This window comes from Globicephala melas, chromosome 17 (genome assembly GCF_963455315.2).
Source record: "Globicephala melas chromosome 17, mGloMel1.2, whole genome shotgun sequence".
Classification (NCBI taxonomy): Eukaryota; Metazoa; Chordata; class Mammalia; order Artiodactyla; family Delphinidae; genus Globicephala; species Globicephala melas.
Window position 1 is genome coordinate 60,442,244 of NC_083330.1, and position 24,194 is coordinate 60,466,437.

At 41.0% G+C, this 24,194-nt stretch overlaps 1 protein-coding gene across 10 annotated transcripts in view; it reads left to right on the forward strand.

Moving 5' to 3' along the window:
* The window catches only part of COLEC10 (collectin subfamily member 10), a 449,524-nt gene that overhangs the window by 245,862 nt on the left and 179,468 nt on the right, over positions 1 to 24,194 (forward strand). For 9 of the 10 annotated variants that reach the window (XM_060287701.2, XM_060287702.1, XM_030875661.2 and 6 more), the window contains one exon: positions 11,295 to 11,415. The exons of the other annotated variant lie outside the window; for it this stretch is intronic. The gene's annotated coding sequence lies outside the window, so the exon portion shown is untranslated. The remainder of the gene's footprint in view (positions 1 to 11,294; positions 11,416 to 24,194) is intronic. 10 annotated transcript variants of the gene reach the window in all.

The following is a 24,194-nucleotide window of genomic DNA, read 5'->3' on the forward strand; positions in this document are numbered from 1 at the left end:
TCTGATTGCTGTGGCTAAAACTTCCAAAACTGTGTTGAATAATAGTGGTGAGTGTGGGCAACCTTGTCTTGTTCCTGAACTTAATGGAAATGGTTTCAGTTCTTCACCATTGAGAACGATGTTGTCTGTGGGTTTGTCATATATGGCCTTTATTATGTTGAGGTAAGTTCCCTCTATGCCCACATTCTGGAGGGTTTTTATCATAAATGGGTGTTAAAGTTTGTGAAAAGCTTTCTCTGTATCTATTGAGATGATCATATAGTTTTTCTCATTCAATTTGTTAATATGGTGTATCACATTGTTTGATTTGCATATATTGAGGAATCCTTGCATTCCTGCAAGAAACCCCACTTGATCATGGTGTATGATCCTTTTAATGTGCTGTTGGATTCTGTCTGCTAGTATTTTGTTGAGGATTTTTGCATCTATGTTCCTCAGTGATATTGGCCTGTAGTTTTCTTTCTTTGTGACACCTTTGTCTGGTTTTGGTATCAGGGTGATGGTGGCCTCGTAGAATGAGTTTGGGAGTGTTCCACCCTCTGCTATATTTTGGAAGAGTTTGAGAAGGTAAGGTGTTAGCTCTTCTCTAAATGTTTGGTAGAATTCACCTGTAAAGCCATCTGGTCCTGGACTTTTGTTTGTTGGAAGATTTTTAATCACAGTCTCAATTTCAGTGCTTGTTATTGGTCTGTTTATTTTTTCTATTTCTTCCTGGTTCAGTCTTGGAAGGTTGTACTTTTCTGAGAATTTGTCCATTTCTTCCAGGTTTTCCATTTTATTGGCATATAGTTGCTTGTAGAAATCTCTCACAATCCTTTGTATTTCTGCAGTGTTAGTTGTTACTACTTTTTCATTTCTAATTCTATTGATTTGAGTCTTCTCCCTTTTTTTCTTGATGAGTCTGGCTAATGGTTTACCAATTTTGTTTATCTTCTCAAAGAACCAGCTTTTAGTTTTATTGATCTTTGCTGTTGTTTGCTTCAACACCCCACTTTCACCAATGGACAGATCATCCAAAATGAAAACAAGTAAGGAAACACAAGCTTTAAAAGTCATATTAGACCAGGTAGACTTAATTGATATTTACAGGACATTCCATCCAAAAGCAACAGAATACACTGTCTTCTCAAGTGATCATGGAACATTCTCCAGGATAGATCATAACTTGGGTCACAAATCAAGCCTTGGTAATTTTAAGAAAATTGAAATCGTATCAAGTATCTTTTCTGACCACAACGCTATGAGACTAGATATCAATTACAGGAAAAAAACTGTAAAAAATACAAACACATGGAGGCTAAATAAAACACTGCTAAATAACCAAGAGATCACTGAAGAAATCAAAAAAATACCGAGAAACAAACCAAGAGATCACTGAAGAAATGAAAAAATACCTAGAAACAAATGACAATGGAAACACGATGACCCAATACCTGTGGGATGCAGCAAAAGCGGTTCTAAGAGGGAAGTTTATACCAATACAATCCTACCTCAAGAAACGTAAAACATCTCAAATAAACAACCTAACCTTACACCTAAAGCAATTAGAGAAAGAACAGAAAACCCCAAAGTTAGCAGAAGGAAAGAAATCATAAACATCAGATCAGAGATAAATGAAAAAGAAATGAAGAAAACATAAATGGTTTTGTATCATGTATCTCATCGAGTGCTATTTTTCCAAGGCTCATCGTATTGCTGTATGAAAATCTGATCTGTCACTTATATTGCCATACTAAATTTCCCGGGGTTCATGAATCATAGTTTGCCTATTCATGCTCTAGTTGATGGGCACTCAGTTTGCCTCCGATTACCTGCAAACTCTCTTACTTACTCCTATGGAGATTGTGTGAGAATTTCTTTCGATTATTCACTCAGGATCTTGGGTTATATGATATATTCATATGCAGCCAGTAATGCCAGATGGCTCCTCAGAATGGCATCACCAGTCTACACTCCTATCAACAGAGCATGAGAGCTCATATTCCCCCACAATCCCTACCACTGTTTCTGTGAAAGATTTTCTATATGCTGATTGTTTGCTCTTTAATTTCTCCTGCATAATGATTGGTCACATATTTTTTCAAAGTCTTCATTCTTTAGTATATCATACATATTCCTTTTAAAAAAATATCATACCAATCTCATATTATTGCTAAGTAGGATTCTTAATATATTATTTGCATTTGAGAGATCGATGAGATTCTTTCAAGCATTACAATTTTGTGATTTAAAAAAACGATTTTAAAAAGATTATATCAGGAGTCTTTACTTTTTGTAGAGAGGGATTTACTTTTAAATTTCCCACATGCTGCCTGTCTAAATACAACAGAGAAAGATCTAAAACTTCTAAAAAAATAACTAGGACAGGGATGAGCGGGAAGTCAAGGTAGGCACAGCTATCATTTCAGAAATATATTTACACATTCGTTTAATAAACATCTACTAAACGTATTATGTGCTGGACACGATAATGAATGTTGATACAGAGATGAGTAAGACAGTCACCTCCCTTAAAAACACAGGTCCAGTGGAGGAGAGAGGCATGTAAAAACAAATGAATTGCAAATATAACTACAGAAACATTAGCAAAGCACAGAGGACAGAAGTTTCTTCCATTTTATGACTCATTTTCCGGCATTAAATTAATGTGTTTATTATAATGATGACACATTTTCAGAGTCATATTAGCGGAGAAAGAGAGAAAAAAATAGAGATGAATCCATTGATTGTTGGATTCAGTCAACAATATTTACTGAATGACTCTTTTTGTCGTTGTGCCAGGTGTCAGGGATACAAAAGTGAGCAAATGATAAATGATAACCTTCACAGGACAAAATATTATTGTCTGATTTTAAAATTCCCAAGAGCAGAATTTCACTATGATTCTTATATCACAGTGGTCCAGAATGTTTAACACATTCCTTAATCATCTATGTTGAATATCAGAGATCATATGTGTGTATGTATGGAGTAAGCACTTTACTTTTGTAGTTGTGTCTATCTAATGCTAATTCCATCTTGTTTTATTAAGACTGAACAAAGATGCACTAAGAAGGTAGGTGGTTCTACTTGCATGCATAGTGACCTGGACCTCTTCAGGATGTCCTTAGGGAGAGATGTAATGAATAAGGTCACTCGTCTTCAGTAATCTTCTACCACTATAAAAGGCTGAGGGGGCTTCCCTGGTGGCGCAGTGGTTGAGAGTCCGCCTGCCGATGCAGGGGACACGGGTTCGTGCCCTGGTACGGAAAGATCCCACAGGCCACGGAGCGGCTGTGCCCGTGAGCCATGGCCGCTGAGCCTGTGCGTCCAGAGCCTGTGCTCCGCAACGGGAGAGGCCACAACAGTGAGAGGCCCGCGTACCAAAAAAAAAAAGGCTGAGGGACTTCTTCCACGTGAGGGAGCTGGGTGCATGCAGATTTAATGGTATGTGACAGCAGGGCAGAGGTTGGTTATGAAAAGCCTATGAAGAATTGTAAAAACTAAAGGTGATGTCAATTTTTAAATTAGATACAGTCATTTTATTTCTGAGGCAATAATAGGGTCTTTGAAGCCCAGAGTTTCTAGGGAAGAGCAATTTGGGAGCATTTTTACTTTAAATTCCCATGAAGAAATATATCGGACACTGAGGTTGCCTCCTGTCCTCCATTCTATTCTTCCTTCATTATGCAGCAGCCCAAGGTTTAGGTGGGACTGACTCCATCCCTAAATCAACTGGAATAATCCCATCCTCTTTACCATATTGATTGGTTCATTGGCAGACAGAGAGGCCTGCATGGATGAGCTGAACTTTGAAGACAGAGTAGAATTTTGATAAGTGGAGAGCAAAGCACAGGCAATAGTGAAGAAACAGGAATATGCAAGGTTTGTTCAGGAACTGAGAGCAAACCTTTTTAACTAGAACAACATGTTATACTGTCTTTATCTCCCAGGTACACCGAGGTGATTAAACTCTGTTCTAGGTGATTAAACTCTGTTCTTTCATTCAGTGAGCTATTACTGAATGGTGCATAGTACTGTATCAGACAGGCTTCAAAGGAAGTTGCCTTAAGATTGAGAATCTCCACTGTCAAGTTAAACACATTGATTTTAGAACTAAAAAGGCCTAGGACATAAGCTAGCACAGTCCATTCATTTTCAAGTGTAGAAACTAAGGCGCAGATAGCTTAAGTGAATGGAAGCAGCAAAACATGCAGGGAAAAGTACAAATTGAAATAGTCATTTAAATTCTCTTACTTTAATTTCCAGCACTGGAAAAGCTGCAGGAATGGCTCAAGAAGCTGAGTCAGGGAGAGAGCATATGCAAAGCACCAGACACAAAATAAATACTAAATAAATGTTCTCTTTCATTTTCTTTATTCCCTTTGTTGATAGGAGTAGAGTAATTCTAAGGCAGAATTAGGAATAACTCTACCTGGACTCCCAAGAGAGCTTCCTCCTGCACTATACAGCAGTCCATTGTTAGAAATCCCATGGCAAGGAACCACAGAGGGCTCTACCTTTCACCAAAAAGGTGCAGCTATCTTCACAAACTGTTATCTTGTGCATGCATCAAGCTCATTCTCTTTTCTAGACCTGTGAACAAATTGATTCCTAATTCCCACCCCTGCAAGAATGTTCCTCCTCCTTTCCATCTATCCAGATCCTCTCTTTCACTCATTTATTCATTTAGACAATTAGTCTGAATGGAGTCAGTGAGTCATCAAACATTTATTGAGCACTTATTATATGGCAGCCACTGGGAGATTTGAGATCACAGCACCAAAGAGAATAGCCCTGCCTTCAAGGAGTCTAGCTGGGGCACAGTCTAGTTGGAGCACAGATAAGCTCACTCCAGGAAAGTTAAGGGATAATGTTGCAGAGATATGGGCTTGATGTCTAGGGAGCATTCTTCTCTGCCTCCTGTTATTTATAGAGGTGGCCACACACAATGGAGCCCTATCATTGTATATACTGTGCTTCCTATCATTGTAGTGATGCCAGGATGTGGGGTAGGTGTAAGATATATTTAGCCAGAGAGGACCAAGGCAATCCAACCAAGCAGAATATGTCAAGGAGATACCTCAGGGTTATCTAGAAAAGCAATGGGTCATTCCCAGGGGTAGAGGATGAAAAATTCCTTCACTAACAAACTTTACAAAGGGCTTACTGCAGTGTTTCTAAGTCTTGGTTGCACGTCAGAATTATCTGGGGAGCGTTTGAAAAATATAGATGCTTGGACCCTATCCTAGACTTATGGCAGCAGGAATTGGGGGATGAAACATAGGCATATGGATTTCTGAGTGACATATGGTTGGTTCTGATGATTAGTTAGCAGGGGGTTGGGAAGCACTGGTCTTTTTTTTTTTTTTTTTTGCTGTACGCGGGCCTCTCACTGTTGTGGCCTCTCCCATTGCGGAGCACAGGCTCTGGACGCGCAGGCTCAGCGGCCATGGCTCACGGGCCCAGCTGCTCCACGGCATGTGGTATTTTCCCGGACCGGGGCATGAACCAGTGTCCCCTGCATCGGCAGGTGGACTCTCAACCACTGCGCCACCAGGGAAGCCCAGCACTGGTCTATTTTGTGCCACATATTTGCAGAACACTGAGAATACAGACATGAATAAAACACAACCAGTTCTATTCCTGCCTTAGAAGACAAGTGTCAGTCCTAGAAAAGCTGATTGTAAGGTGGGAGCGGCAGGCAAAGATACACAATCAACCAGATAAGATCTTAGATAGAAATAGGCACAAAGTGACATAAGAACACAGAGATGGAAAAGTCCAACTCAGTCTTGGGAAGTGGGGGAGGCTTCCTAGAGGATGTCAGATTGGTTTTTTTGGGTTTTTTACTTTTTATTTTATATTGGATCATAGTTGATTAACAATGTTCTGTTAGTTTCAGATGTACAACAAAGTGATTCAGTTATAGGTATACATGTATCTATTCGTTTTCAAATTATAGAACAGAAACAGACACACAGACTTAGTTATGGTTACCACGGGGGAAGGTTTGGGGTGGGGGGGAGGGATAGTTAGGGAGCTTGGGACTGACATGTACACACTGCTATATTTAAAATGGATAACCAGCAAGGACCTGCTGTATAGCACAGGGAACTCTGCTCAGTATTCTGTAATAACCTAGTTGGGAAAAGAATTTGAAAAAGGATGGCAGAACACTCTATGACATAAATCACAGCAAGATCCTTTTTGACCTACCTCCTAGAGAAATGGAAATAAAAACAAACATAAGCAAATGGGACCTTAAAAGCTTTTGTACAGCAAAAGGAAACCATAAACAAGATGAAAAGACAACTCTCAGAATGGGAGAAAATATTTGCAAACGAAGCAACTGACAAAGGATTAATCTCCAAAATATACAAGCTGCTCATGCAGCTCAATATCAAAACAACAAACAACCCAATCCAAAATTGGGCGGAAGACCTAAACAGACATTTCTCCAAAGAAGATATACAGACTGCCAACAAACACATGAAAGGATGCTCAACATCACTAATCATTAGAGAAATGCAAATCAAAACTACGATGAGGTATCACCTCATGCCAGTCAGAATGGCCATCATCAAAAAATCTACAAACAATAAATGCTGGAGAGGGTGTGGAGAAAAGGGAACCCTCTTGCACTGTTGGTGGGAATGTAAATTGATACAGCCACTATGGAGAACAGTATGGAGGTTCCTTAAAAAACTAAAAATAGAACTACCATATGACCCAGCAATCCCACTACTGGGCATATACCCTGAGAAAACCATAATTCAAAAAGAGTCACGTACCACAATGTTCATTGCAGCACTATTTACAATAGCCAGGTCATGGAAGCAACCTAAATGCCCATCGACAGATGAATAAAGAAGATGTGGCACATATATACAATGGAATATTACTCAGCCATAAAAAGAAACAAAACTGAGTTATTTGTAGTGAAGTGGATGGACCCAGAGTCTGTCATACAGAGTGAAGTAAGTCAGAAAGAGAAAAACAAATACCGTATGCTAACACATATATGTGGAATCTAAAAAAGAAAAAAAAGTTTCCAAAGAACCTAGGGTAGGACAGGAATAAAGGCGCAGAAGCAGAGAATGGACTTGAGGACATGGGGAGGGGGAAGGGTAACCTGGGACGAAGCGAGAGAGTGGCATGGACATATATACACTACCAAATATAAAATAGATAGCTAGTGGGAAGCAGCCGCATAGCACAGGGAGATCAGCTTGGTGCTTTTTGACCACCTAGAGGGGTGGAATAGGGAGGGTGGGAGGGAGACACAAGAGGGAGGAGATATGGGGATATATGTATAGCTGATTCACTTTGTTATAAAGCAGAAACTAACACACCACTGTAAAGCAATTATACTCCAATAAAGATGTTAAAAAAAAAAAGAAAATGGATGTCACATTTGAAGTGAAATATTGAAGTGAAACAATTTGAAGTGGAACATCTGTAAGATGTGATGGAAAAACTGGAACGAACTTCTTTGGCCAACCCAATATAAAGGATGTGTAGGGTCTCCCAAGTGAGGGAGGTTTGGAAGGACTTCCCAAGCAGAGAAATAGGCCTCCAGCACCCACAGGGCTTAGCAGGCAGGTCAGATGATTCCTGGGAGAATCCTGAGTGCAAAGGATTAGGGCACTTAAACGTGGAACAGGGTGTGTCTGAGGTGGAGGCTGTGATGCTGATCGATTGCATCATTGATTTATAGCTGTTTCCTATGCCATTTTAATTTCTTCCAACCAGACGTTTACTGGGTGTCTTTGTACGTACGAGACAGTCATAAACAGAATTTGTAATGGAAATATACTAGAGAGGCAGCATATTCCCTCAAACTTGAAGCCAAAGAAAAGCTTCCTGAGAAAGAAGATGAGAAAGTCTCAAGAATTAAATGCAGTTGTTATAAAAAGAGAGAAGGGGGCTTCCCTGGTGGCACAGTGGTTGAGAATCTGCCTGCCGATGCAGGGGACACGGGTTCGAGCCCTGGTCTGCGAAGATCCCACATGCCGCGGAGGAACTAAGCTAGCTAGCCACAACAACTGAGCCCGCGTGCCTAGAGCCCGTGCTCCACAACAAGAGATGCCACTGCAATGGGAAGCCTGCGCACCGCAACGAAGAGTAGCCCCTGCTCACTGCAACTAGAGAAATCCCGCGTGCAGCAATGAAGACCCAACGCAGCCAAAAATAAATAAATAAATAAATTTTTAAAACAAAAAGAGAGAGAGAAGGGCAGAGAGAGGCAGAGACATTCTGCAAGCGTAGGGTGAGGAGATGAGCACCAGCTCTGCACGTTCAAGGACCGTCAAGTTCAGTGTGATGGTAGCAAAGCACTCGGGGAGAGATGGTGGCCATGGAAAAGGCTGGGGAGGAAGGTGTGTGCCAAGCTGTTAACAGAATTCTTATGCTCTACTGGAGTTTAGACTTCATCTAGTTGGCAATGGGGAACCCTGGTTATTGTATGCAGGGCTGTGACAGGGTCTGATTTACTTTTCTGAAAGGTCATCCTAAGCATATGCATGTTTTCTTTCTCCAACAGAACCGTAAGGATGCCTAACAGGTGTATCTTGACTTTTCTTTGTTTTTGCTTTTGGGGATTTTTGTTTGTTTGTTTCACCAACAGTGCTTAGCAGAGTCAGGGACACATAAAGAGGTCAAGAGTTAATGGATTCATTAATTGATTGAGAGGCACAAACTCATACTTGAGTTAATATTGTAACATGGACGCTATATCCTGTGTGGTGTCTGATATTTAAAGGTCTCGGCAATTTTAAGCCGTGCTTCCTAATTTTAACGTGCACACAAATCACCTGGGGATCTTGTTAAAATAGAGATTCTGATTCATCATGTCTTGGGTGGGGTCTAAGACTCTGAATTTCTAATACGCTTCCATATGCTGCTGTTGTTGATGGTTTGGATCTCCACATTTTGAGTGGTGGGGATCTTAATATTCAGTTGCCTTATGTGTAGACAGTCTAATGGTGGAACCGTCTATGAACAGCAGAAGTTTCTACAGGGACTGTGGAAATGGAGAGGCTTCACCCTAAGAGAGTAAGACTCCTTGGCTAAGACCCCACACGTCTCCTTTGGGACTGGTTTGGAAAGCAGTGGCATGTCTATAAGGCCCCTTGGGTAGACATTGATGTTACTTGCCTTTAAGGGAATTTCTGATGCTGTTGCCAGTTTCTTCCTCGCACCTCCAAGTGTTGAGTTCCACGAGAATATCCGTTAGTAACAGTGGAGTTGATAATAGAACACCAGAGAAAGTCAGAGGGCTCTAAAAACAGCATGCTGTCGGCGTGTAATTTGTTTAGATCTATGTAGAAGTGAGCCTTTTTCTCGGGAATTTTCAAGTTTGAAATTTGATTATGGGCCAGTTCATAATTTCTTGATGTTTTCCTCTTTTTCTCTGTTCACTTTCACATACTCATTGTCATATTATGACAATCTGGATGTCCCTCGGGCCTCACCATCTCGTAGGCATAAAAGACAGCCACGTAGGTCAGGCTGAAGTTTGCTGCCTATATGTCGCTCATTACTATGAACAGGTGCTTGGCCTTCATTTTAAGGCCCCCTGACCTTTCTACTGGCTCTCAGAGAAGGCCCAGGCCTCCTCCCCACTCATCCCCAGTGTTTATGTGGGTCGTTGCCTGCACTTCCATCACTCTGCAATGGACCCCAATGGCTGCTCCATCTCAGAGAGCTCCCCAGGCTGCCGCCAGTCTCCTTCAGGTCCACTTCATGCTGGATGTGGCCATTGCGCCCTTGGACTGAAGCCTCCACTCCCCTTGTGAGCCTCAGCTGGGAGGTATCCAGGCTAGCAGCAAAGACAGTGTCTCTGGAGACAGAACCCCACATCTCAGATGTGTAATTTGGGCAAGTTATTTGACCACACTAAACCTCAGATTTCTTACCTGTAAAATGAGAATAACTAGAGTTCTGTAATCTCAAGGTTGTTGAGAAAATAAGGTAATCCACTTAAGCTCCTAACACTTCATTCTTGGCACATAGAAAATTCTCAATACATGTTAACCATTATTCTCGCTGCTTCTCTCTTTATCATTATAATCCCTGCCTGGACAAGCTTCATTTTTATTTCACCACAGCACAGCTGAGTTGATAAGGTTTCTGTGACATGGCTGATGTCTCAGGGATAACAGAAGGGGATTAAGATTAGGGGAAGTACAACTGCTATTTAATACAAAGACTCAGACGTAATACATCTTCTTCTGGGCGTATTATGCATACTTCTTCTGGGGTCCCTTCCAGGAGCTTCCTTGCATCCCTACTGGTGACAGAAGACATCCTCCCTGCACATCAAAAGAGTGTCATTGATCTTATCTAGACTCCTTTGAGTCCAGACTCAGAGATAAATTTTGCCATTCTATGGTTCATTTTGTTTTCCACTCCCTTGAAAGGGAGCCTTTATCCTACTCAGTGTGTCACCTTACCTGTGGATGAAGACCAGTGTCTCTTTCCCTTCCCAGTCTTGCTCCAGGATTCACTCCCTTTCCTTTGTGCAGAGGATAACTGAACCCTGGACCCAATCATTACTCAGTCTCTCTTTCAGGTTCATGTGGAGATAACCTCTTATAATAATAACAACAACAACAATTAATTTTTCTCATGTTTTCCTTGCCCTTCTGCCTCTAAAATGCTGTTTTTAAAAGCTGTTTCTTATTTCACTCTCTGCTTCAAAGTAGCTGTTGACCCCACTCCGGGCGCTCAGGAAGCCAAATTCATATTAGCATATAAGGCTCTTTATATGCACGGGTCCTCTTCTGAAATGCCCTCTGCTCCTTTGTTTTCTCAGAAAATGTCCATTCAGCCTTCATGGCCCAGCTTAAATCTGACTTCCTCTCTGGATTCTTTCTAGAACCTCTGGTACCCCATGTCCCCAGACATCAGCCAGTCTCCCTCCTCCAGGCCCCCATGACAGTCTGTACATTCCTTCACCACGTTACACCATATAATACTTCACTTCCAGTTCTGCCTCCCCCTTTGTAAAGGGAGCTCTGTGAAAGCACAGTCTCTAGTCATATGAGTGGCCAGTGAATTTATCCTTACTTTATTGAGTTATTTTCCATCTACTCTTTTCTCTGATCCTTACTAAAGGTCTGTGAGATAAGTAGGGCAAGTATTACATGATCTCTACTTTATATATGAGAAAAGGAGTTTCCCACAACTAGGTGGCTAGTCCACAGTCATCCCATCCATGTGATGGAAAAGGGAAGTAAACATAGCCTGAGTTCTTTGGACTTTAATTCCATGGCCCCTTTTCACTACTCTTTATTGCTTCCTTTTAACAGAAACTAACCCTGGTAGGAAAAGGATAAGCTCTCAAGGAAGACAAGACCTGGGCCCAGGAAGACTGAGGGGAGATGGCAACACACAGAGAAACCACAGCTGCAGAATTACGAGGACTCGAAGGTAAAGTTGTTGAGTGTGATGAGAACCCTGGGGTGGACTGTTTGTTGACTGACTTTCGGACTCGAGGGAAGATGCTCTTTGACTAAAACAAGGTGGACAGGAGCGGGAGTGGGGAGACATCACAGCCGATGACGCTTAAAATCTGGTCTCAAGCACCACCTTGCAGAGTGTCCATCGTTCCTCTTCAGCCACCCTCAGGACTGCTCTAAGTGAGAAGTAATTTTATAAGAGCCTTGAACTGCTGCTGAGAGTCCTTTTTAGAGCTGAGAGCAAAACAAACAAACGTGAAGCCCTACAGAGCTGAGAATAAGCTCCGGAGAGAGTGAGAGCAGTGGAAATAGTTACTGGGATGAGGAAGGAGATCGCAGTGTACCTTGTCTCAAACCCCATGAGCTTGTCTCCTCAGCCACTTGCAAGTCCTGCGGGCAGTCTGAGCTCGGTGGCAGTCGGGGTGGGGGAGCGGGTGCAGGAGAGATGCCAGGACAGGAGGGCTCAGAGCTATTTCAGACTCAAGGCCAACAGCCACGGAGACTTCGAGTTACATCACCGCTACTGTCTGGACTTTAGGCCCCTTAAGCCAAATGCGGTTTCCAGAAAAAGGATCCGCCGCACATTTGGAAGCCCATCAACCGAATGTTGTCTCATCACTTTCGTGCATGCGATCTTTTCATTTGTGAAGAGCATATGATTTTGCTTAATTATGGGCTTTGAGGAGATGGCATAGAGCAGTGGAAAAAGCATGAGCTCGGAGTCAGAGACCTGGGTCTGAATCATGGCTCTGCCATCCACCAGCTGCGGGGCACTGCCTGGGGGCCCCTCAGTCTCCTCATATGTGAACTGAGAACAGTCTTGGAATAATTACCCATCTTGTAGGGCAGTCATTAGGATTAGGTGGTTAATGTGTGTCCAGAATCTTGTATTGTGCTGCTATTCAGATATTTAATGATCAGTAGCTATGATGAAGCAAGTGTCTGACTTCTAACACAATGACCTTTGGCAAATGAGATTTCATTTTCACTCCAAAGTATGTGTATGGTGGTAGGTTTTCCATATATATATATATGACTTTCTTCTGCTTACTTTCTTCTGTTTATTGAAATTCTTCTGTTTATTGAAATTCCATTTCCCAGTGGAAATTGCTGTTATTCGGTGTCAAAATACCTCTCCAAACTCACATTTCCTAGGAAGTTTTCTTAAATGGAGTCTTACTGGTGCCCTCCTAATACTTATTTTTTAGCACCTTGATAATTCATTTTTAAATACTTATAGTTTATTTTGTAATCATCTATGCCATGACTAATTATCCTTTTCTTTAAAAAAGGGTGCATCCAGGGCTTCCCTGGTGGCGCAGTGGTTGAGAGTCCGCCTGCTGACGCAGGGGACACGGGTTCGTGCCCCGGTCCGGGAAGATCCCACATGCCGCGGAGCGGCTAGGTCAGTGAGCCATGGCCGCTGAGCCTGCGCGTCCGGAGCCTGTGCCCCGCAACGGAAGAGGCCACAACAGTGAGAGGCCCGTATACCGCAAAAAAAAAAAAATAAAAAGAACAGGGTGCATCCAGAAAGCAGATAAGATCAGAAGCCTTTACCTCTATCACTCAATCACTTAACTGCCTCAGACTGGGCTCTTTATCTCAAGTATGGGGATAATATTTGACCTATGTATCTTACAAAGGTTTTTTTTTTCTTCCTGAAAAAAAATAACAAGTGAACTCATAAATGGGAAAGAATTTTATAAATTATAAAAGATATGACAATTTAATTTACGATGTGATTTTTGCTACAGACCCCTTTGTAGCAGATAGGAAACTTCTTTGTGCTGGGGCCACCTGCCTGATGCGGTTGATGTTCCATGCCTGGAAGTCACCTTGAGGTTACTTGGAGCCTCTCTCTGCCACCAGATGTTAGGAGATTGAGCAACTTTTTTGAGTAATTGTCTCCTCTGACTCACATTCCTTGCAGGCCCCTTAGTGACCTGTGGGCCACCCAGGGTGAGCAAGGAATTTCCTCTCTAGAGTTGTTTAAGGACTAGCCCCAAACTTTCAACTTAGTCTTTTTTTACACCTCTTCCAATACTACCTACCTGAGTTGCCACAGAAGAAATCTGTGCAGTGGCTGGATTCAGGCTTGCTGATATGAGTACATGCTCTGGGAAGGACACAGCAACTCCAGTCCTCTAATGAGATCCTCCTTAGAGAGAGATCCTCGTATCTCCTTAAGGACCTAATTGGGATGGAAGAGCACAGTTAATAACTGGCGTAAGTGCCAATAAATGATCAGGAGATACCTTCTAGGTGTACTTCACCGTCTCCTTTTCCTTACTTTCTCTCATTCTGGTTTTTCCTGTTTTTAAATCCCTTCTCTTTTCTTATTTTCCCTTTACTAAACTCTCTCCCAATCAATAGACTCACCATGGCATTCTCAGGCATACGTCGCTAGCTTCATTAGAAGTACAGTCAGCCTCGGTATAGAGGTTCTACATCCACTGATTCAACCAGCTGCGATTTCAGTCCATGGTTGGCTGCATCCACTGTTGGTTGAATCCGTGGATGCAGAACCCGCAGACACGGAGGGCAGAATGAACTATGCCATATTATATAAGGGACTCGAGCATCCTCGGACTTTGATATCTGTGGGGGTCCTGGAATCCATCCCCCGTGGATACTGAGGGACGACTGTACCCAGAGCACAGCAGTTGTAGAAATTTAGTCCAGGTCAGAGAGTCTCATACCTTGCTGTGTATTGCAGTTACCTGGAGACCTAAAAAACACTGATGCCTGGGGCCCACCTGAATTAATATCTCTGCGAGGAGGTGGGCCCTGGGCCTAATATTTTTAAAAAGCTTCCAAAATGATTCTAACGTGCATCCAGATTACACGGGTTAAACATACTTGGAAAGCAAAGATACGACAAAGCTATACTAAAACTAAAATAAGATTTATGGCTCAAAGAGCTGCAATCATGTGGTTTGGCTACACTTGCTTGTTTCCTATCCATCAAATAACAAGTGTTTTTTGAGAACCACAGAAAGAGGGGCTGATTATGCCCAGGCAAAGCTTGTAGGTGAGTTTCAAAGATAAAGTGAATGACCGTGAAACATTCTTAGAGCTAGTATTGGTTGGGAGCACATTCTGAGCTGTGTGCTACACTGGACACTTTTCATGCATTATATCATTCAGTGTTCTTAACAACTCTGTGGGGCATTATTCTTCTTCCCAGTTTACAAATAAAGAAACAAAGAAACCAAGTGATTGCTTAACTAGCTCAAGATCTGACCACTAGTTAGTAGTGGAGCCAAAAAATGTGACTACAGGTAATTTGACTGCAGTCTTGTTTTTAATCAGCCTGTAATACCTCCTCTGTACATTGACAGATAAGGTGAAAATACAAAAATTCCCCAAAATTCAGTGTCTCCCAATTTTGGCTGCATAATTAGAATCATTGGGGGAGTTTTGTAAAAAAAAAAAAAAAAAAAAAAAAAAATCCTTTGCTCAGGTAACACCTTGGACCAATTTAATCCACATTCTCAAGAATGGGACCCAATCGTTTCTGAAGTGCCACAGGTGATGCCCGTGTGCAGGCAAGATTGAACACTGATGGGTTAGAGGAAAGAGACCAATGCAGATGAGAGCCCTCAGGGAAAGCTTCATAGGTAATGGGTTACCTGAACTCAGCATGAGACAGAATAATGCCCTCCCCTGGCCAAAGATGCCTATATCCTAATCTCTGGGACATCCGAATATGTTACTTTATATGACAAAGCGGAAGTAAGGATGCAGGTGGAATTAAGATTGTTAATCAGATGACTTTAAACTGGAGAATTAGCTTGGATTATCCAGTTGGACCCAATGTAGTCACATGGGCCCTTAACTGTGGAAGAAGGAGGCAAAAGAAGGAGAACCAGAGAGATGACACCATAAGGACTCAGCCTACAGTTGCTAGCTTTGGAGGTGAAGAAAGGACTCAAGGAAGGCAGATGGCCTTCAGAAGCTGGGAAAGACAAGGAAACAGGTTCTGTACCAGGGCATCCAGAGTGAACACAGCCTTGCCAACACCTTCATTTTATCCCAGTGGAATTCTGACCTCCAGAACTGAAAGAAAGTTAATTGGTACCACTGTTCATGTAATTTGTTTCAGCAGCAATACAAAGTTAATATAGTACCTTAAAAAGGAAGGGTTTAGAGAAATGAAAGTGAAAAACACCCACTTAACTGCAGATTAGATTTTCTGTGTTAAATAACCTAGGTACTGAGCACCTTACGTCTCTGCCCTATACAGTGCCTCTACAATGTAGGCATCTGTAGCTTGCAGTTGAGTCAGGATTCAAACCTAATCCTTCTGGACTCTGGATCAGTGCTCATTCCAGTTACCATCCTGTGTGCTTTTCCTTAAGACCATTTAGAACTCTGGTTGCTTTTCTGATCTTTCTTGAGCAAAAAGCAAGGAAGGGTGACATCACAGGGGACCTTATGGTACAGAGAAAAGGATTCTCATACAGGTTGCTCAGAGGAACAAATTACTGCTAATTACTGGGATGTTTAATGAAGATTGATCTGATAGTTTTGTGCAAGAAGGATTGAAGTAGATGAAGCTGGGGCCAGGCAGATCAGTCAGGAAATTGGACAACAACTTAGGCTCCTATGGGTTTGAATTCTGAATGGCAGTGGTAATGGTGGTAGTAGAAGTAGAGAGGAGAAGATGAACCCAGGAAACCTGGAGAAGAAAATCAACCCAAGGGAAATTAACCTACCTAAGAAGAGCAGAGAAAAGGTGAAGACAGCTTCAGGTTTTTAGTGTGGCAGGCTTAAAGGGTGGTTGATGGTGCCCATGACAACTGAGATGCTAGGAAAGAGAACAAGTTTGGAGAGTGGGATGGGGTAGGGTGGTGGTATATAATAAAGAATTTTACTGGCTTTTGTTCCTGGGAGACTCTAAATCCTTAAACTATCCCAACTGATGAAGAGTGTCTTTTTTATGCTTATATAATTACAAATGGTAGGCTCCTAGATAGTTTTAGTGTAGGGTGTGGTCATAAGATAAACCAACCATGTTGACTAGTGTTGCAACTTTGAGTTATTTTGACTTCTGGGGTGTGGGTGTGGAAGAGGGCTAGAAATTGAGTTCAATCAATCATGCTTATGTAATAACACCCCAATAAAAACTCTGGACAGTGGACCTGCCTTGTTGGTAAACACATTATTCATGTGCCAGGAGGGTGATGCATCTGATTCCAAAGGGGAAAGCCATGGATCCTCCCAGGACCCTCCCAGATCTTGTCACTAGGAGCATCCTTTATAGTAAACTACAGCCATAAGTACAGCGCTCCCCTGAGTTCTGTGAGTTATTCTGGCAAATTATCAAACCTGAGGGGGTTGTAGGAACCCCTTCTTTGTAGCCAGTCAGAAGTATGGGTGGCCTGGGGACCCCCTGAAACTTGTGGCTGGTGGCTGGGCAGGCTTGTGGAGGACTTTTCCCCTTAATCTATGAGGTCTGTGCTAACTGGCTAGTTAGTATCAGAATAGAATTTCTGCTCACCCACTCGGAGTGAAAGCAGAATAGGTGGACACTAACGCGACGTAACTATCTGTGGGCAAAAATCAGAGTTGTGTGAAATCCGTTACCCCCCCACACTAGGGCAAATGCACAGAAAGAAAATGCAGAGAACGTTAAATACCACTTTTAAATGCCCACTTCTTGATTCTTAATTTACTGCTGTCTGACTTCCCCACTGCCTTTGGACCAGTGTGATACAATGAAATATCAAGAGTTTTAAAGATAAAATGGAGTTCAAAATCTATCTCTGTTACTTCCTTGCTATGGAATAGTGGGCACATAATTTATTCTCTTTGGGCCATAGCCCTTTATCTTTAAAATGGTAATATTAAGGCCTAATGTGTAAAGCTGTTAAGAGAACGAACATAAGAAGATCTTGGCACATGACAGATACTCACTGATTGCTATTTTCTCCTGTCCTTTAAGGTGATTTCCAATTGGAATGGTTCTTTGAGAGAGATTTTGTTTTATCCAGATTCATCAAAAGGAAGTCAAGTGATTGATGTGGCTTCACTGAACACTCAAAGAACTGTCCAACTTTGGGGGGATAGATTAACTCAGCCTCTCAAATGTCAGTGACTGTTAGACTTTTGTCTTAAAGAGGGTCTTCCCTTAATTGAAAACTTCACCATCTCTGCTAAGAACGTGAACAGAGAACATCTCTGCAAGGTCTGCATCTGCTACCTTCATGGTGCCTGCGATTGCTTGGTGCTGCATTTGTCACAAACCATCTGAGCTGCAGGTGCACTGTGTCCATACTCTGCATAGCACCACTGTCATAGGCACTCCAAAGCTTCAGTGGGGCCCAGAATGAAAGCCAGGCTTGTGGAAACCTCTTTGTCTCCTTAAGTGCCTTCTCTTGACTTGCCTCTCTTCCCATTTTGGGGTGAAGTGGTTCCAACTCTGAACCAAATAACCAGCACAGTTTTCTGGAGGAATGCCCCTTTCTTTTTTCCCTCAAGATGACCACACAGAATAGCTGGGAACCATCCTTTTTATGAAGTTTTAAAAAGCACTTGTTTATATGCCATGTAATATGTTAGAAACTTACATGAGATGTCCGGATAAGCTTCTGAGATTTTAGTCTATGGGTTATGCAGACAGAGAGGCTGAGCCCCAAAGCAATCATGTTGTTTAGGAGAAGAGACAGGACTTTAAAATCAGGTGTGTCTCACTTTAAAGCCCTTTCCTTTACTAAAGGTTTATTAACTCACGAGGACCTGCTCCTGAGAAAGATAGCTACTTATCTCTAAGTGGAATCTGCCCTTATTTTTTAATTCCCACACCCCATCTCATTTTATTTTTTTCTAGAAACTTTACTGTGAAATTCCCTATTCTTTAAATGTGGCTTAATCAGCAGAGGCTATTTTCAAATAATCGGGAAAAGGTATAGTGCCAGTTATACCCAAGTGTGAGTCTGCAGGCTTTACGTTTCTTTAATACCCAGTTTCAACTTCACGGTTTGGGTTTAAACAGAAATTTATTCTGGAGACTTTAGCAAAGCCGCTTCTTTTGCCACCTCCTCTTAGTAAGCAAATCCTGGATGTGTTCCTTGCCACGAGTGCTTAATGGCAGAATACATCACGCCACCATCCAAGGCAGATGTTTTGAGTGGCATATTCTCCTGGCTGGAGGGGAAAATCTGATCCAGGTGCCACAAAAAGCAGATGGAACTTTCCATACAAAGCCATGACTCTTGGGTTCCTGGCTAGTGGATTTTGTTTTTCAAAAATGTGACTTTTTCCTCTCTTGCCTCTTACTGTCATCCTATTTCAGGAGTGATGTTTGTCATCTTGAGCTAAAATCCAAAGGATAGATCATTGGTAGGAAGTATAAGACTTGGGATAGCTGTGACTAGATCGGGCAAATATTGTACCCAGTCCATGCAGCAGATAATAATAGAGGTCTAATTTAAAAAAAAAAAAATAGTGGATGTCAGGGGAAATCAGCTGGTAGGGCTGTAAGGATTTAGTGAAATAATGACATAACAACTGGGTTAGGGAGAGTTAACGAATTGGGTTGTTGAGATTTAATGAGATGATGTCTATTAATGGGCTGAAGTGCAGGGTTATGTTCTTAGCATGTTTCTAAAGGGAATTTCTGTGAGTTCCGAGGTCAGTGTAGAAGCAATGGCGAGTTGGAAGATGGATCAGGGACTTCCTGGCTTTTGTCTTTATAGAACACTGTGTTCTTATTTTATTTTATTTTTATTTTTAATTAATTTTTATTGGAGTATGGTTGCTTTACAGTGTTGTGATAGTTTCTGCTGTACAGCAAGTGAATCAGTTATATGTATACATATATCCACTCTTTTTAAAATTTCCTTCCCATTTAGGTCACCGCAGAGCACTGAGTAGAGTTCCTTGTGCTATACAGTAGGTTAGCAATAGTTATCTATTTTATAGATAGATAGATAACAAATTATCTATCTATTTTATAGATAGATAACAAATTATATATACACAGTGTATATATGTCATATATATATACATATATGTATATATATGTAGTGTATATATGTCAATCCCAATATCCCAGTTCATGCCACGCCTCCTTCCCCTCTTGTTAACCATAAGTTTGTTCTCTACATCTGTGACTCTATTTCTGCTTTGCAAATAAGTTCATCTGTACCGTTTGTCTAAGAGATTCCACATATGGCAACATTATACGATATTTGTTTTTCTCTTTCTGACTTACTTCAGTTACAAAACATTGTTTTCTAAGAACCTAAATGGACCCAAATCTGGGGATAACAGGAAAGCACGTAATAAATGATAGCGAGTATTATTATTGCTGTTGTTATTATTACCATTAACATCAGTATCAAGAGACAGTTAAACTGTCAGTTGATAAGTGCAATGGTATTGAATAGATACATGCACAGTGTGATTAAGTGCACCCAAGGAGGGAAAGCTAGTTGTTTCCCATCTTCATTAAGAGAAGCACAAAGTTAAACAAGAGTCTTAGTAGAGTTCTGAGTCTTAGGAGCTCTGAGTTCTTCCAGCTATGCAATTTAATGTCTCACAGCCTCATTTGGATCCTTAAGGATTAGATACAATTATTTCCAAAATTGCCCAGTAAGAATTCTAGCATCCTACTCCTAACCCATGGAATCAAAGTCATTCTGGAAGGGTACTGGGAATGTGCATTTTGATAAATATGCTTATGATTAGGTTATGTCTGATAAACACTGGGTTAGAACAATCTAGAAAGGCCTACCTGCTCTAAAATTCAAAGTAAGTATTTCTATTAAAGAAACCATTTTTCCCAGTTTCAATTTCAGAGTGAGAGCAATTAAGTCCTGGAATTGGGTTCCATTGGCTGTGTGTGTCCATGGGTATATGTTGTGGGGGAATCACTAAGCAATAAGATACTTTTAAAATTATGAAATCTGAGGTCATCACTCTCCAGGATGGTTTAAGAATGGTTGGACCAGGGTATGAGAGATGAACAGATGACCTCACGTGGTCTCTTAGTAACCTATGATTCCATCAGGATGACACGGGTTTTATGCATGATCTGCCCTGTTTACCTCCTCTTTTCTGAAATCAGTGAGTCATAAAAAACCAAAATTGCTATAGAAATGTCAATTTGGAAGACGTCTTTGTTTTAGTTAGAAGGATTTTTGTGGAAAGATGACTTAAGCTTTTGTGTCTCAAAAGATGAGGTGGATTTCCCTGGGAAAAGACTCAAGAAACCCAAGGAAATGGGAGATTTATTTGTATTAAATACTTGGAAAAAGACGGAATCCCAATCCATTAGTCATAACCAAATGTCCAGTGACGGTGCTCCTCCTTCGATGACTCTTTTGGAAAGATTAACGATTCTTTAAAATGATCTTTCTCTTCCGCTCTGGGCTCCCACCCCCCGTCTGAGTTGTCTGTTTACTTCATGGCTGAACTGTTCTCATAGTCAACTCTTCTGCGTTAACTGTCTCTAGCCTATTTCTGCTCCAGTCCATTCTATACTCTTCTGCCAGGATAATCTTCTTGAAGTGCTGCCTTGAAAAACTTCAATACCTTTCTTAAGACCTCCATGGCTCCTATTGTGTTTAGCTGTAAATGTTATAAAACTAAAGATTCTCAGGTGGATAGGACCTCACAGTCATCACAGTTGGCTCCTCAAATCCAAACATCTTTGTCTGGCATTTAGGGACCTCTTATTTACTCCACATGTTAGGCAGGACTCTTGTTTATGAATGACAGAAACTGGCTTGAGTGAGAAGGAAAAGTCAGTGGTTCACAAAAAGAAATAACAGGAAGAAAAAGTATGGCTAGAACCAGAGGCTTGAACATCATTAGGATCCTTTGCCTATCTCTTCTTCTTAGTTGTCTCTGTTAGCTCCCTTTCTCTGTGGGCTCTAATGGCTTTAGGTTCACATTTTTATAGTTTTTCATTGAACAAAAAAAGAAAATTCAAGTAATTCCAAATGCACAAATCCTAAAGAAGTTATCTCATTGAATACCTTGCAATAGCATTGGGGAAGGGTTGAGACTGGCAGAAAGAGAGGCTATTAGTATCAGCTCCCATTGGAACTACGTGTTGAGTTTGGGGTGGAATGGGAGAGAGTAGTTCCTTAAAAGAAGGAGGTGCTTACCAGACTAAAAGGAAGAGTTTTGGGTAAATCAAGCAATTTTATCTATAACTATGTGGGTTGAAATAAACTTCTACAAGCTTAGTTAATAGTACTCTTTGAATTTTTATATAAACTACATGAGTCTAGACAATGTTTCTTCAACATGTTACGTACATTTTTAGCCTCTGTAACTCTTCCAATACAATTTCTTTTTTTTTTTTTAACATCTTTATTGGGGTATAATTGCTTTACAATGGTGTGTTAGTTTCTGCTTTATAACAAAGTGAATCAGTTACACATATACATATGTTCCCATATCTCTTCCCTCTTGCGTCTCCCTCCCTCCCACACTCTCTACCCCACCCCTCCAGGCGGTCACAAACCACCGAGCTGATCTCCCTGTGCTATGTGGCTGCTTCCCACTAGCTATCTACCTTACGTTTGGTAGTGTATATATGTCCATGCCTCTCTCTCACTTTGTCACAGCTCACCCTTCCCCCTCCCCATATCCTCAAGTCCGTTCTCTAGTAGGTCTGTGTCTTTATTCCTGTCTTACCCCTAGGTTCTTCATGACATTTTTTTTTCTTAAATTCCATATATATGTGTTAGCATACGGTATTTGTCTTTCTCTTTCTGACTTACTTCACTCTGTATGACAGACTCTAGGTCCATCCACCTCATTACAAATAGCTCAATTTCGTTTCTTTTTATGGCTGAGTAATACTCCATTGTATATATGTGCCACATCTTCTTTATCCATTCTTCCGATGATGGGCACTTAGGTTGTTTCCATCTCTGGGCTCCAATACAATTTCTTATGTCTAAAATATCCTACATGTTCTCTCTACCTAGGTGTGTCTACAAGACCTAATTGAACTTACTGCTTCTTGGCCTTTCCTGAGCTTAAAAGATGACATTTGATGACTGTGCCATGTTTATACAAATCAATTGGCACTAAGTATATCCTGTTTGATGTTAGCAATTGCTCTTTCACTTGTGTATCCTGTCTTCCCAAATGGAGTATAACCATCCTCAGAACAGATGTATTTAAACTCAGTTACAGAGATGATTGCTGCTGGCTATTATTATTGTTAAATCCCTATTTTATGGTTTACTAGATTTGAAGAGAGAGAGAAATTTGGCAAACAACAGCAAGAAAGTCAAAGAATTAGAATATAGTTGTATTCAATATCAACAGTCATAATTAAAATAATTGAAGTGATAACAGCCACTGTTATGAACTTTGATCAAGGGAAAAAGAATAGTAAAAGTTTATCAGAGAGTTTGGCTATCATTTTAGGAAAATCTTCAGAGGTACTAAGTATTTGGAAAAGAGCTACTTCCAGAGCTATCTCTGCATTGGTAAAGGAGTATAGAGTTCTCTGTTTTTCAAGTCCTTTCTTTCACACTCATCTCTACACCTGAGCATAAATACCTTTGTGTTTGACAGGGATGGTTTCACAATTAGCAAATTAAAATAACCTAAGACTACACTCTTGAGAGCAATGATGGTTTGCCACTGTGTCTCTTGTTTAAAACTGGGTATAAAGTACATTGTATTGAATACTCTAATTTGGCACTCAAATATTTTTTCAATAAATTAACAAATTAGATTTTCATCATATGAGTAAAATACTGAAGATAGTCTATTGAATAAGATGCTTAGTAAAATAGGTAGAATAGGAAAGCATGGGTATATAAATTAAAACTTCATAGAATATTTTTCATGACAGGTCTAGAATAAGGATTTCAAAATTGTTTCTTGGTCTGAATCCTTTTTTTCCATAATACTAATTCATTAAAAATACTTAACAACTTGTGTAGGTCTCTGGACGGACCAGAAGAGATAGTGGGTCTGAGCTCATGTGGATAGTTTTAACTCCCATCCAATCTTTCACATCAAGTCTTTAAACAACAAAATTGACTAAGTTTTGGCTTCCTCCTGGGAAGAACGTGCAGAGCTGGAGGATGTAGAGAGCTGGAATGAGTGATGTTCTCAAACTTCTGACAAAAAAGAACAGAACTAAATTCAAATCCATGACTTTTAAAAAACCCATTAGATGTATACCACCAATAGTGAACTCTAAGGTAAATGATGGACTTTAGGTGATACTGATGTTCAGTGTAGGTTCAATTGTAACAAATCTACTACTCTCTTCTACTCTGGTGGGGGGACGTTGATGATGAGGGAGGCCATGCATGTGTGCGGGCAGGGAATAAATGGGAAATCTCTGCACCTTCCTTAATTTTCTGTGAACCTAAAACTGTTCTTATACAATAATCTTAATTTAAAACAGGCAAACACTCATTGGAGACCTGAGGTCACACAACAAATAACAGACCCGAAATCTAAGAAGAGCTAGTGATTCCAGGGAGAGAGGACATACAAATATGTGTTTACCTGGAGTAGATATAACTGGACACTAGTAAGAAGAGCTCTTAGTAGTTGGAAAATTGATGAAGGCTGTGTGTGGGCTGGTGGAACAGTGTGAGACTCCTGGGTGCTGCAAAAACTGGGGGAGTCTGCACCCTTTTGTTGGTTTGCAACCTCAGGAGCTTCCTGGATGAAATCTGAAATTGGCCCCCATACATGGAGGGCAAGGAGAGACCAAAGAAAGAGGAAGAAAGATCACTCCAAATTGGTAGGTGGCAG